Source organism: Xyrauchen texanus, chromosome 4 (assembly GCF_025860055.1).
Source record: "Xyrauchen texanus isolate HMW12.3.18 chromosome 4, RBS_HiC_50CHRs, whole genome shotgun sequence".
Lineage (NCBI taxonomy): Eukaryota > Metazoa > Chordata > Actinopteri > Cypriniformes > Catostomidae > Xyrauchen > Xyrauchen texanus.
This window is the reverse complement of record NC_068279.1, coordinates 1,291,003-1,303,653: the sequence shown is the minus strand read 5'-3', so window position 1 is coordinate 1,303,653 and position 12,651 is coordinate 1,291,003. Positions and strand designations below refer to the sequence as shown.

General features: G+C 43.6%; 2 protein-coding genes across 2 annotated transcripts in view; one reads left to right on the top strand and one right to left on the bottom strand.

Moving 5' to 3' along the window:
• LOC127643256 (cytosolic phospholipase A2 gamma-like) overlaps window positions 1-8,541 on the bottom strand; it is a 29,499-nt gene extending 20,958 nt beyond the window's left edge. Inside the window, exon 1 of the mRNA XM_052125926.1 lies at window positions 8,422-8,541. The gene's annotated coding sequence lies outside the window, so the exon portion shown is untranslated. The remainder of the gene's footprint in view (window positions 1-8,421) is intronic.
• Window positions 1-12,651, top strand: part of rcl1 (RNA terminal phosphate cyclase-like 1) — a 146,759-nt gene that overhangs the window by 106,591 nt on the left and 27,517 nt on the right. The gene's annotated exons all lie outside the window — the stretch shown is intronic.

Sequence of the window (12,651 nt, the reverse complement as noted above, 5' to 3'; positions counted from 1 at the left end):
AGGTTGGCCGGAGAATCGGGGCAGCGGGGGCGGTATTGCACTCGCTCTATCGCACCGTTGTCACGAAAAGAGAGCTGAGCCGAAAGGCAAAGCTCTCGATCTACCGGTCAATTTTTGTTCCTACCCTCACCTATGGTCATGAAGGCTGGGTCATGACCGAAAGAACTAGGTCGCGAGTACAAGCGGCCGAAATGGGCTTCCTCAGATGGGTGGCGGGCTTCTCCCTTAGAGATAGGGTGAGGAGCTCAGTCATCCGTGAGGAGCTCGGAATAGAGCCGCTGCTCCTTTGCGCCGAAAGGAGTCAGTTGAGGTGGTTTGGGCATCTGGTAAGGATGCCCCCTGGCTGTCTGGGAGGTGTTTCAGGCACGTCCAGCTGGGAGGAGGCCACGGGGAAGACCCAGGATTAGGTGGAGAGATTACATCTCCAAACTGGCGTGGGAACGCCTCGGGGTCCCCCAGTCAGAGCTGGTTAATGTGGCTCGGGATAGGGAAGTTTGGGGCCCCCTGCTGGAGCAGCTGCCCCCGCGACCCGACTTCGGATAAGCAGTTGAAGATGGATGGATGGATGGATGGATGGATGGAAGAGTTTTTGGGGTAGACCTGACCTGCTAAAGAGAGACGGACTCCATCCCTCCAGGGAAGGTGCTGCTCTCTCCTCTCTAGTAATTTGGCTCATAGTCTTAATAATGATATTAATTGACTAAATGGGGCCCAGGTCAGGAAGCAGACAAACTGGTTAATCCGAACGTCTGCTAGCTGCCTTGAGACATCACACAGGTCACATAAACTACAACACATAGAGACTATATCACATAGATATTATATAGAGACTGTGTCTGTTCCCCGAACTACCAAACACAAAACCCTCACTAAATAATTTAGAAAAAATATGATTAAGGTCAAACTTGAACCAAACAAACAAATTAAAAATACACATCATATAAAGATAGGGCTACTAAACATTAGATCTCTTCTACTAAAGCACTAATTGTCAATTAAATGATTACAGATCATAGATTGGTTGCGCTCTGTTTGACTGAAACCTGGCTAAAACCGGATGAATATATTAGTTTAAAGGAATCTACTCCCCCGGGTTATTGTTATAAACATGAGCCTCGTCTGAACGGTCGAGGAGGAGATATTGCTACAATTTACAGTGAAGTTTTTGGTGTTACTCAGAGGACAGGATATAAATGTAAGTCTTTTGAACTAATAATGCTTAATGTGACACCATCAAATATAAATAAAAAATCTCTGTCGTCTTTTACCCTTGCTACAGTGTATAAATCACCCGGGCCTTATTCTGATTTCCTTACTGAATTTGCTCATTTTTTATCAGATCTTGTAGTTACTGTAGATAGAACCTTAACCCTCTGGGGTCGGCAAACGCGCTGGCGCGTTTTGCTGTTTTTTTTTCACATAGCAGCAACATAGACTTAAAATACTCCGTCATTTATGGTCATATAAATAAAATCAATACATGATTATAAACTATAGAGGGTCTTCTTTTTTTGTGTACACTCATATTAACATCAAAACCTTGTGTTTTTTTTAAATAAATAAAATAAACAGGGTGCGCTTTCAGCTCACTCTGTCTCCGCAAAAATCTTTCTGAAAAAAGTCTGGAAAAGGAGCTGAAACTCAGCTAATACTTATCTAACAAACATGAAACATATGTCTAAAGAAAGCTTTAAATTTCTACTTTTAAATAAAACAATTCACATTTAAAACAAATATTCTCCTGCAATGTAATCTGTATGAAACTAAAGAGAAGTACAGTGTCTCCTGTCTCGGCTCATTATCGTTAATGTGTTCACACCCACTCGCAGAGCGCACTATTCATAAGATAATGTGTTGAGGCCATATGCAAAATAGATAAACGCCCCCAGGCAAATGCCTTAAAAGCAGCAAGTTTTCAAGTTTCATCATTAGATTCATTCACTTTCCTGCGCGTTTGGAAGATGCGTTGGAAGATGCGTTTGGAAGATGGCACGCTACACCGGAGAGGAAGCACTTCAGCTCATCCTGGACAGTGACGAAGAGTTCACATTTTCCTCGGAAGAAGATCGGGACTCCGACGATGAACATTTGCATTTCGAAGAGCGACTTGATCCAGCCGTGGATACAATTTTGGAAGAGTAAGTCTTTTAGTTTAACTTACATTAGTTGACAAGCTATTTTATATAAACATGTATATATTTTACGCAAATATCTGTTGTAAATGTGTGTAAATGTGTAAATATGCCGGTTGATGAAGTGCGCAAATGTGTTAATGTTAGTGCTATCTCCGGTAATGGCACATTGACACGCATATACATCACACGTCTACTTCAGGTGTAAATCACTGCATAATTCATGATATGTCACGCCCTCCCCGCATACAGCCATTCTGACACTAATAGTGTCTTACAAAAGTTAAATGACTATATTGTTTTGAATGAGTGAGTGCTCAGGATCATTTTCACATCCTTTTGAAGAAAAAACTCTAGGCTACAAGATGCAGTTCTGAAAAGTCTTGTGAACAAATGTTTACTATGTGTTATATGGCCTTATTTCAATGACTTGACATTAAGTTTTTTTTCTAAAACAGGCATAAACATTATTTTCTCATAAACACACATGTACATACATGCTGTTCACATATTAGTGTAGCCCTGTTTGTCCTGAATACAGTGTAATCAGACATTAGCCATTAATATGTTTTATAGCAACTGAAAAGAGCAGAAATGTCAAGGCATGTCAAAACTTCTCCAGGGCCCCAAAACCCCCTCAGACCCCAGAGGGTTCATTGTTGGTGACTTCAACATTCACATAGATAATGAAAATGATACATTGGGATTAGCATTTATTGATATTCTCAACTCTTTGTAGTCAGACAAAATGTAACAGGACCAACTCATCGCCATAATCATACGCTCGATTTAATTCTGTCATATGGAGTTGATGTTGATAATATAGAAATTCTGCAGCAGAGCGATGACATCTCGGATCATTACCTCGTCTCTTGCATGCTGCAATCAGCTAATGTTACTCAATCTACACCACGCTATCGTTCAGGTAGAACTATTCTTTCGACCACTAAAGATAGCTTCACTAATAATCTTCCAGATCTATCTCATATACTCAATAAACCCCAAAGCCCAGAAAATATAAATGCAGTCTTCTCTAGCACCCTTGATGTTGTCGCCCCACTTCGATTAAAGAAAATTAAAGAAATAAGCCCTGCACCATGGTACAATGATCACACTCATGCTATCAAGAGAGCAGCTCGGAAAATGGAGCGCAAGTGGAAGAATAAAAAATTGGAAGTATTTCGTGGTGCATAGAAGGATAGTGTCTGTAGCTATAGACAGGCACTAAAAGCTGCCAGGTCAGCATATTTTAGTAAACTCATAGAAAATAACCACAACAATCCTAGATGTTTATTCAGTACTGTGGCTAAACTGGTTAGGAATAAAGCCTCAACCGAACCAGATATTACGTCACAGCTCAAGAGTAATGACTTCATGAATTTCTTTACTGATGAAATTGAAATAATCATAAATAAAATTGGAATTATGCAATCATCTGTCATCGCACCTCAGAAAACAGTGCCTAATAATTTTCCTCACGTGCAACTTCAATCTTTCTCTGTCGTAGGTCATGAAGAACAAAACTTATCGAAACATCAAAAGCCACAACTTGTTTGTTAGATCCTATACCAACTAAGCTCTTAAAAGAGGTATCTCCTGTAATCTCAGAACCTCTTCTTAATATCATTAACTCCTCACTATGCTTAGGACATGTCCCAAGAAACTTTAAAATGGCAGTTATCAAACCGCTTATTAAGAAGCCACAGCTTGATCCTGTAGAACTTGCTAATTATAGACCGATTTCAAATCTCCCGTTTATGTCAAAAATACTAGAAAAGGTAGTGTCCTCCCAAATATGTTCATTTCTACAGAGAAATAGTATATATGAATAATTTCAGTCAGGATTTAGGCCTCATCACAGTACAGAGACTGCACTTATCAGAGTTACACATGACTCTTATCATCTGATCGCGGCTGCATTTCTCTTCTAGTGCTTTTAGATCTTAGTGCCGCATTCGACACGATAGATCACGACATTCTCTTGAATAGGCTGGAGAATTATGTTGCATTTGTGGAGTTGCATTAGCATGGTTTAGGTCATATTTAGCTATATGTAAATGAGGAATTGTCAAATCAAACAAAAGTAAAATATGGAGTGCCACAGGGATCAGTTTTAGGGCCTCTGCTTTTCTCCATGTATATGCTTCCCCTGGGAGATATTATCAGGAATCGTGGAATAAGTTTCCACTGTTATGTCGACGATACAAAACTTTATATTTCTTCAAAACCTGATGAGATTTCACAATTCTCAAAATTATCAGAGTGTATCAATGAAATAAAAGATTGGATGGCCAGAAATTTCCTTCTACTCAATTTTGACAAAACAGAGGTTCTAATTATTGGACCAAAAAACTCAGATGTACTGTTACATCATTTTCAACAGCGAAGAACTTAGGTGTTATATTTGATACCAATCTGTCATTTGAAAATCAAATTACAAATGTTTGTAGAACAGCATTCTTCCACCTCAGAAATATTGCTAAATGAAGGCATATGCTCTCGGTTGCTGATGCCGAAAAACTAATTTATGCGTTCATGACCTCAAGACTAGATTATTGTAATGCATTACTGGGAGGATGTCCAGCAAAATCAATAAATAAACTTCAATTGGTTCAAAATGCAGCAGCCAGAGTGCTGACGAGAACCAAGAAATATGATCATATTAGCCCCATTTTATCATCGTTACATTGTTACCTGTTAAATTCTGTATTAATTGCAATATTCTGTAACTACATACAAAGCTTTGAATGGTCTCCGCAGTACTTAAGTGATCTTCTACCATGCTATATTCCAACACGTTCATTACGATCGCAAAATTCTGGAATTATAATAGTTCCTAGAATATCAAAATCCACAAAAGGAAGAAGATCCTTTTCTTATTTGTCTCCTAAACTATGGAATAGTCTCCCAAACATTGTTCGAGATGCAGACACACTCCCTCAGTTTAAGTCTAGACTAAAGACTCATCTATTCAGCCAGGCATACACCTCATTTATCCTCCAACTCACAATTAGGCTGCTTTAGTTGGGTCTGCCGGAACCAGAAACCAGAAACATTGAGCATGATCTCTAACTCTGCAATAAATTTAATGGCATCTATGCTAATATTATTTTATTATATTATTATTATTATTTATTTGTTTCCATGTCTCAACTTCGGGACTCCTATCCTGAGGTCACCAGAACCGGCTGGATCCAGCACCATTCCTGCTTGGTGTTGGTCTCCACTGCTACGTGTCGCTGAGTGATGACGACTAAATCTTCCGGTGCCATTCAAACATCACTTCAGTCTATTATGATGGACTTCAGGGGATGAACTGATGCACCTCCAACCTGCATCACCTCAGTCTATTTATGGACTACGATCTTGAAATGAAATGCTTAGACTAACTATTGCCAACAAAAGCCTTCATCAGCCAATTAACAAGGACAATTGCATCTATGTGAACTTCTGCAATTAATCCAGGATGGACTTCAAAGACATTGGTCATTAATCTTACAGTTCAAACACAATCGATATTTAAACACTTACCCTTAACATTTACTTAGTTTAATAATTTTAAACCATGACTTTAACTGTACATAAGTAATATTTACATTATATTCATGATTTTAGTCAGAGGGGAACTGTGAGTCTGGTTTCTCCCAAGGTTATTTTTATTTTTGCGAAACTTGGTACATGTCATCATCATTATGCTCCTGCAGCGTTTTGTCACACTGCCCCGTACTGGTCAATAGAAAATTTTGGATTATAAAAAATTTGGATTATAACTTCTGAACAGTTTGACATAAAATTATCAAATTGGTCTGATTAGATTCAGTAGGGTATAGCAAGTCCAATGATATGAAAAATTCCAATGTCGGCCATTTTGGACATCGGCCATTTGAATTTAGTCATAAAATGCGGTATTTTACATACGACTTGGTGTGTCGTTACGAATCTCTGTATGTGTCTTTGGCACCATGCTCTGTAGGGACAAAACATTTTTTGGGACAGCACCACCTTGTGGTCAAAAATTATAATGCTATTTCATAAAAATGCTAATAGCTATTGACTCCTTTTGCCTACTTGCCTATCGAGCAAAATTCTTACTCACCATTTGGAATTTTCTGTCAAACCTACTTTTTCAAACTCGTCCTAGGCCGTTTGTCCGATTTGCATGAAAATTGTCCTGAATCATCTAGAGGCACGCATGACAAAAAACTTTATTCACAGAATTTTGATGAACCGTACCGTTTTCCAATGGCGCTTTAACGAATTCGATGAAGAACTTGAGGCTGTATCTCCGTAATGCTTACGGAATCATCTAGAGGCACGCACGATGGAGATACAGGGTTTGGGACAAAATTTGGTACATGTCATCACCATTAGACTCTGAGGTTACCTGAAGTGTTTTGTGGCACTGCCCCCTACTGGTCACGAGATATGATTTTTTTTTTATTTTTGCTAATAATTTCTGAACAGTTCCATGGTTCAAACTAAGAACAATGAAACCAAATATGTCATGAACGAGCAAACTTCCTGTCCGCCATTTTAAATGTTTTGAAAAGCTACTTTTTCGAACTCCTAGACTGTTTGTCAGATTTGCACGAAAATTGGCCTGCATCATCTAAAGGCACTCACGACAAAAGTTGTTCACAGAATTATTAACCATACCGTTTTTGAATGGCGCTTCAACGAATTTGATAAAGAACATGCTAAATTGATCTTGAGACTGTATCTCTGCAACATTTTGAGGGATTGGGACAAAACATTGTATATGTTATCACCATTAAACCCTAAGGCTACCTGCAGCGTTTTGTCACACTGTCCCCTACTGGTCACGAGATATTTAATTTTATTTATTATTATAACTTCTGAACAGCTTGTCATAAAATCAACAAATTGGTCTCATTAGATTCAGTAGGGTATAGCGAGTCCAACGATATGAAAAATTCCCATGTTGGCCATTTTGGATATCAGCCATTTTGAATTTTATCATAAAATGCTGAATTTACCAACGACTTGGTGTATATTACGTAACTCGGTATGTGTCTTTGGCACCATGCTCTGACAGGACTTAAAAATAGTTTCAAGACAGCGCCACCCTGTGGTCAAAAATTATTATGCTATTCCTATAAATGCTAATAGCGATTGACTCCTTTTGCCTAATATCATGAGGCTGGTCTTTATAGATTACGTGGTTCATGCCAAGAACATTGATACCAATTATATCGAGCAAACTTTAGGTCCGCCATTTTTAAATGTTTTGAAAAGCTACTTTTTCGAACTCCTCCTAGACTGTTTCTCCGATTTGCATGAACATTCACAATAATTATTCACATAATTTTGATAAACCATACCATAATTTTGCGCAAGAATGCGCAAAATTAAACTTAAGGCTGTATCTCTGCAACGCTTTGAGGGATTGGGATGAAAATTTGTACATGTCATCACCATTAAGTCCCAAGATTACCTGCAGCGTTTTGGCACACTGTCCCCTACTGGACAAAAGTGAAATAGCAATTTTTTGTTAATTTTTAAAATAAAAGTTTTTTTTATGATTGAAAGTTGACTTTTCTGACTCCTCATACACTGTTCATCGGACTCTAACCAAAAACATGTCACAAAGCTTCTTTTGCTGCGCATGGTGCCAATAATTGGCTTGACCCTGGTATCGCTGCTTGCAGCTATATTCTAAATTGTAATGGTAGTGGAATACAGTTACTTATATTTTGTATTTTAAATATATAATCCTGTTACATGTATTCTGTTACGCCCCTACCCTGCATACACACATACATACACACATACATATACATACATACACATATACATACATACACATATATATACATACACATATACATAGTGCAAATCTAAATGCAAATCTGTTATATACAGTTCAATACAAAATACAACATAAATTACAAAGTCATACCTCAACCATTAATTTTAAAACTATTGTGCTTAAAATATTAAAAGTTGCTAACAAGTTGCTTTTTGTCAAGCACAAAGTTAGAATCAAAATCATTTCTCAAAGCGACATCTGTCACAACATTAATTCTGTAATACTGAGACAAGAGTCTTTAATTTTCACCATGAATTCATTCACTTCTGCTAGTGTGCAGGTCATTTTTATTGTCCACTTAAAATCTTTTTTTTGCATCAAAGCTTGCTGATAAAGCCTGGAATTTTTAGCATGACTGTTTCTACTCAGTTATATTGACATTAAGCTTTATAACTGCACTGTTACTGCTGAAAAGACATTATCTAAAGCTGATGTATGGGGGCTTTAAAGCATACTCACTATTCTTGTAGTTTTGTAAAATCCTGGGATTCACCAGCAACACTGTCTTCAATAACAACAGATGTTTCTCTCCAAAGAGAGTGGAAGAAGCTCTTTTATAGGCTTCACATTAAGACAAGGGTCATGATATACTCAAAATTCCACTGTCTGAACCTTGTATTTAAGATTGACCTCACCAAAATTACCTGCTGGTTGATCTGCGATAAGCCTAATTGATTTCTGCCTGCATCACCTCGGTGTAATGATTGACTACACTCTTATAATGGAATATATCGACTAAACCCTTCATCAGCCAACTAGCAAAGGACAATTGCATCTATGTGATCTTCTCCAGTTAATCCAGGATGAACTTCAAAGACATTAATCATTAATCTCACAGTTCAAACTAAATATTTGTTTAAACACTGACCCTTAATACTTACTTAGTTTACTAAATAATCCACGACATGCACTGCACACAAATAAATAACATTGTCATTATAATCATGATGTTAGAGGGGAACTGGCCCCCACAGTGAGTCTGGTTTAGGGTTAGGGTGGGGTTAGACAGAGGGGAACTGGCCCCCACAGTGAGTCTGGTTTAGGGTTAGGGTGGGGTTAGTCAGAGGGGAACTGGCCCACACAGTGAGTCTGGTTTAGGGTTAGGGTGGGGTTAGTCAGAGGGGAACTGGCCCCCACAGTGAGTCTGGTTTAGGGTTAGAGTGGGGTTAGTCAGAGGGGAACTGGCCCCCACAGTGAGTCTGGTTTAGTGTTAGGGAGGGGTTAGTCAGAGGGGAACTGGCCCCCACAGTGAGTTTGGTTTAGGGTTAGTGTGGGGTTAGTCAGAGGGGAACTGGCCCCCACAGTGAGTCTGGTTTAGGGTTAGAGTGGGGTTAGTCAGAGGGGAACTGGCCCCACAGTGAGTCTGGTTTAGGGTTAGGGTGGGGTTAGTCAGAGGGCAACTGGCACCCACAGTGAGTCTGGTTTAGGGTTAGGGTGGGGTTATTCAGAGGGGAACTGGCCCCCACAGTGAGTCTGGTTTAGGGTTAGGGTGGGGTTAGTCAGAGGGGAATTGGACCCCACAGTGGGTCTGGTTTAGGGTTAGGGTGGGGTTAGTCAGAGGGGAACTGACCCCCACAGTGAGTCTGGTTTAGGGTTAGGGTGGGGTTAGTCAGAGGGGAATTGGACCCCACAGTGGGTCTGGTTTAGGGTTAGGGTGGGGTTAGTCAGAGGGGAACGGGCCCCCACAGTGAGTCTGGTTTAGGGTTAGGGTGGGGTTAGTCAGAGGGGAATGGGCCCCCACAGTGAATCTGGTTTAGGGTTAGGGTGGGGTTAGTCAGAGGGGAATTGGACCCCACAGTGGGTCTGATTTAGTGGGGGCCCCCACTGTGAGTCTGGTTTAGGGTTAGGGTGGGGTTAGTCAGAGGGGAACTGGCCCCCACTGTGAGTCTGGTTTAGGGTTAGGGTGGGGTTAGTCAGAGGGGAGCTGGACCCCACGGTGAGTCTGGTTTAGGGTTAGGGTGGGGTTTGTCAGAGGGGAACTGGCCCCCATGGTGACTCTGGTTTAGGGTTAGGGTGGGGTTAGTCAGAGGGGAACTGGCCCCCACTGTGAGTCTGGTTTAGGGTTAGGGTTGGGTTAGTCAGAGGGGAACTGGCCCCCACGGTGAGTCTGGTTTAGGGTTAGGGTGGGGTTTGTCAGAGGGGAACTGGCCCCTACAGTGAGTCTGGTTTAGGGTGAGGGTGGGGTTAGTCAGAGGGGAACTGGCCCCCACAGTGAGTCTGGTTTAGGGTTAGTGTGGGGTTAGTCAGAGGGGAACTGGCCCCCACGGTGAGTCTGGTTTAGGGTAGGATGGGGTTAATCAGAGGGGAACTGGCCCCCACAGTGAGTCTGGTTTAGGGTTAGGGTCGGGTTAGTCAGAGGGGAACTGGCCCCCACAGTGAGTTTGGTTTAGGGTTAGAGTGGGGTTAGTCAGAGGGGAACTGGCCCCCACAGTGAGTCTGGTTTAGGGTTAGAGTGGGGTTAGTCAGAGGGGAACTGGCCCCACAGTGAGTCTGGTTTAGGGTTAGGGTGGGGTTAGTCAGAGGGGAACTGGCACCCACAGTGAGTCTGGTTTAGGGTTAGGGTGGGGTTATTCAGAGGGGAACTGGCCCCCACAGTGAGTCTGGTTTAGGGTTAGGGTGGGGTTAGTCAGAGGGGAATTGGACCCCACAGTGGGTCTGGTTTAGGGTTAGGGTGGGGTTAGTCAGAGGGAACTGGCCCCACAGTGAGTCTGGTTTAGGGTTAGGGTGGGGTTAGTCAGAGGGGAATTGGACCCCACAGTGGGTCTGGTTTAGGGTTAGGGTGGGGTTAGTCAGAGGGAACGGGCCCCCACAGTGAGTCTGGTTTAGGGTTAGGGTGGGGTTAGTCAGAGGGGAACGGGCCCCACAGTGAATCTGGTTTAGGGTTAGGGTGGGGTTAGTCAGAGGGGAATTGGACCCCACAGTGGGTCTGATTTAGTGGGGGCCCACTGTGAGTCTGGTTTAGGGTTAGGGTGGGGTTAGTCAGAGGGGAACTGGCCCCCACTGTGAGTCTGGTTTAGGGTTAGGGTGGGGTTAGTCAGAGGGAGCTGGACCCCACGGTGAGTCTGGTTTAGGGTTAGGGTGGGGTTTGTCAGAGGGAACTGGCCCCCATGGTGAGTCTGGTTTAGGGTTAGGGTGGGGTTAGTCAGAGGGAACTGGCCCCCACTGTGAGTCTGGTTTAGGGTTAGGGTTGGGTTAGTCAGAGGGGAACTGGCCCCCACGGTGAGTCTGGTTTAGGGTTAGGGTGGGGTTTGTCAGAGGGGAACTGGCCCCCACAGTGAGTCTGGTTTAGGGTTAGGGTGGGGTTAGTCTGAGGGGAACTGGCCCCTACAGTGAGTCTGGTTTAGGGTGAGGGTGGGGTTAGTCAGAGGGGAACTGGCCCCCACAGTGAGTCTGGTTTAGGGTTAGTGTGGGGTTAGTCAGAGGGGAACTGGCCCCCACGGTGAGTCTGGTTTAGGGTGAGGGTGGGGTTAGTCAGAGGGGAACTGGCCCCCACAGTGAGTCTGGTTTAGGGTTAGTGTGGGGTTAGTCAGAGGGGAACTGGCCCCCACAGTGAGTCTGGTTTAGGGTTTGGGTGGGGTTAGTCAGAGGGGAACCGGCCCCCACACTGAGTCTGGTTTAGGGTTAGGGTGGGGTTAGTCAGAGGGGAATTGGACCCCACAGTGGGTCTGGTTTAGGGTTAGGGAGGGGTTAGTCAGAGGGGAACGGCCCCCACAGTGAGTCTGGTTTAGGGTTAGGGAGGTGTTAGTCAGAGGGAACGGGCCCCCACAGTGAATCTGGTTTAGGGTTAGGGTGGGGTTAGTCAGAGGGGAATTGGACCCCACAGTGGGTCTGGTTTAGGGTTAGGGTGGGGTTAGTCAGAGGGGAACTGGCCCCCACAGTGAGTCTGGTTTAGGGTTAGGGTGGGGTTAGTCAGAGGGGAATTGGACCCCACAGTGGGTCTGGTTTAGGGTTAGGGTGGGGTTAGTCAGAGGGGAACGGGCCCCCACAGTGAGTCTGGTTTAGGGTTAGGGTGGGGTTAGTCAGAGGGGAACGGGCCCCCACAGTGAGTCTGGTTTAGGGTTAGGGTGGGGTTAGTCAGAGGGGAACGGGCCCCACAGTGAGTCTGGTTTAGGGTTAGGGTGGGGTTAGTCAGAGGGGAATTGGACCCCACAGTGGGTCTGGTTTAGGGTTAGGGAGGGGTTAGTCAGAGGGGAACGGCCCCCACAGTGAGTCTGGTTTAGGGTTAGGGAGGGGTTAGTCAGAGGGGAACGGGCCCCCACAGTGAATCTGGTTTAGGGTTAGGGTGGGGTTAGTCAGAGGGGAATTGGACCCCACAGTGGGTCTGATTTAGTGGGGGCCCCCACTGTGAGTCTGGTTTAGGGTTAGGGTGGGGTTAGTCAGAGGGGAACTGGCCCCCACTGTGAGTCTGGTTTAGGGTTAGGGTGGGGTTTGTCAGAGGGGAACTGGCCCCCATGGTGAGTCTGGTTTAGGGTTAGGGAGGGGTTAGTCAGAGGGGAACGGGCCCCCACAGTGAATCTGGTTTAGGGTTAGGGTGGGTTTAGTCAGAGGGGAATTGGACCCCACAGTGGGTCTGATTTAGTGGGGGCCCCCACTGTGAGTCTGGTTTAGGGTTAGGGTGGGGTTAGTCAGAGGGGAACTGGCCCCCACTGTGAGTCTGGTTTAGGGTTAGGGTGGGGTTAGTCAGAGGGG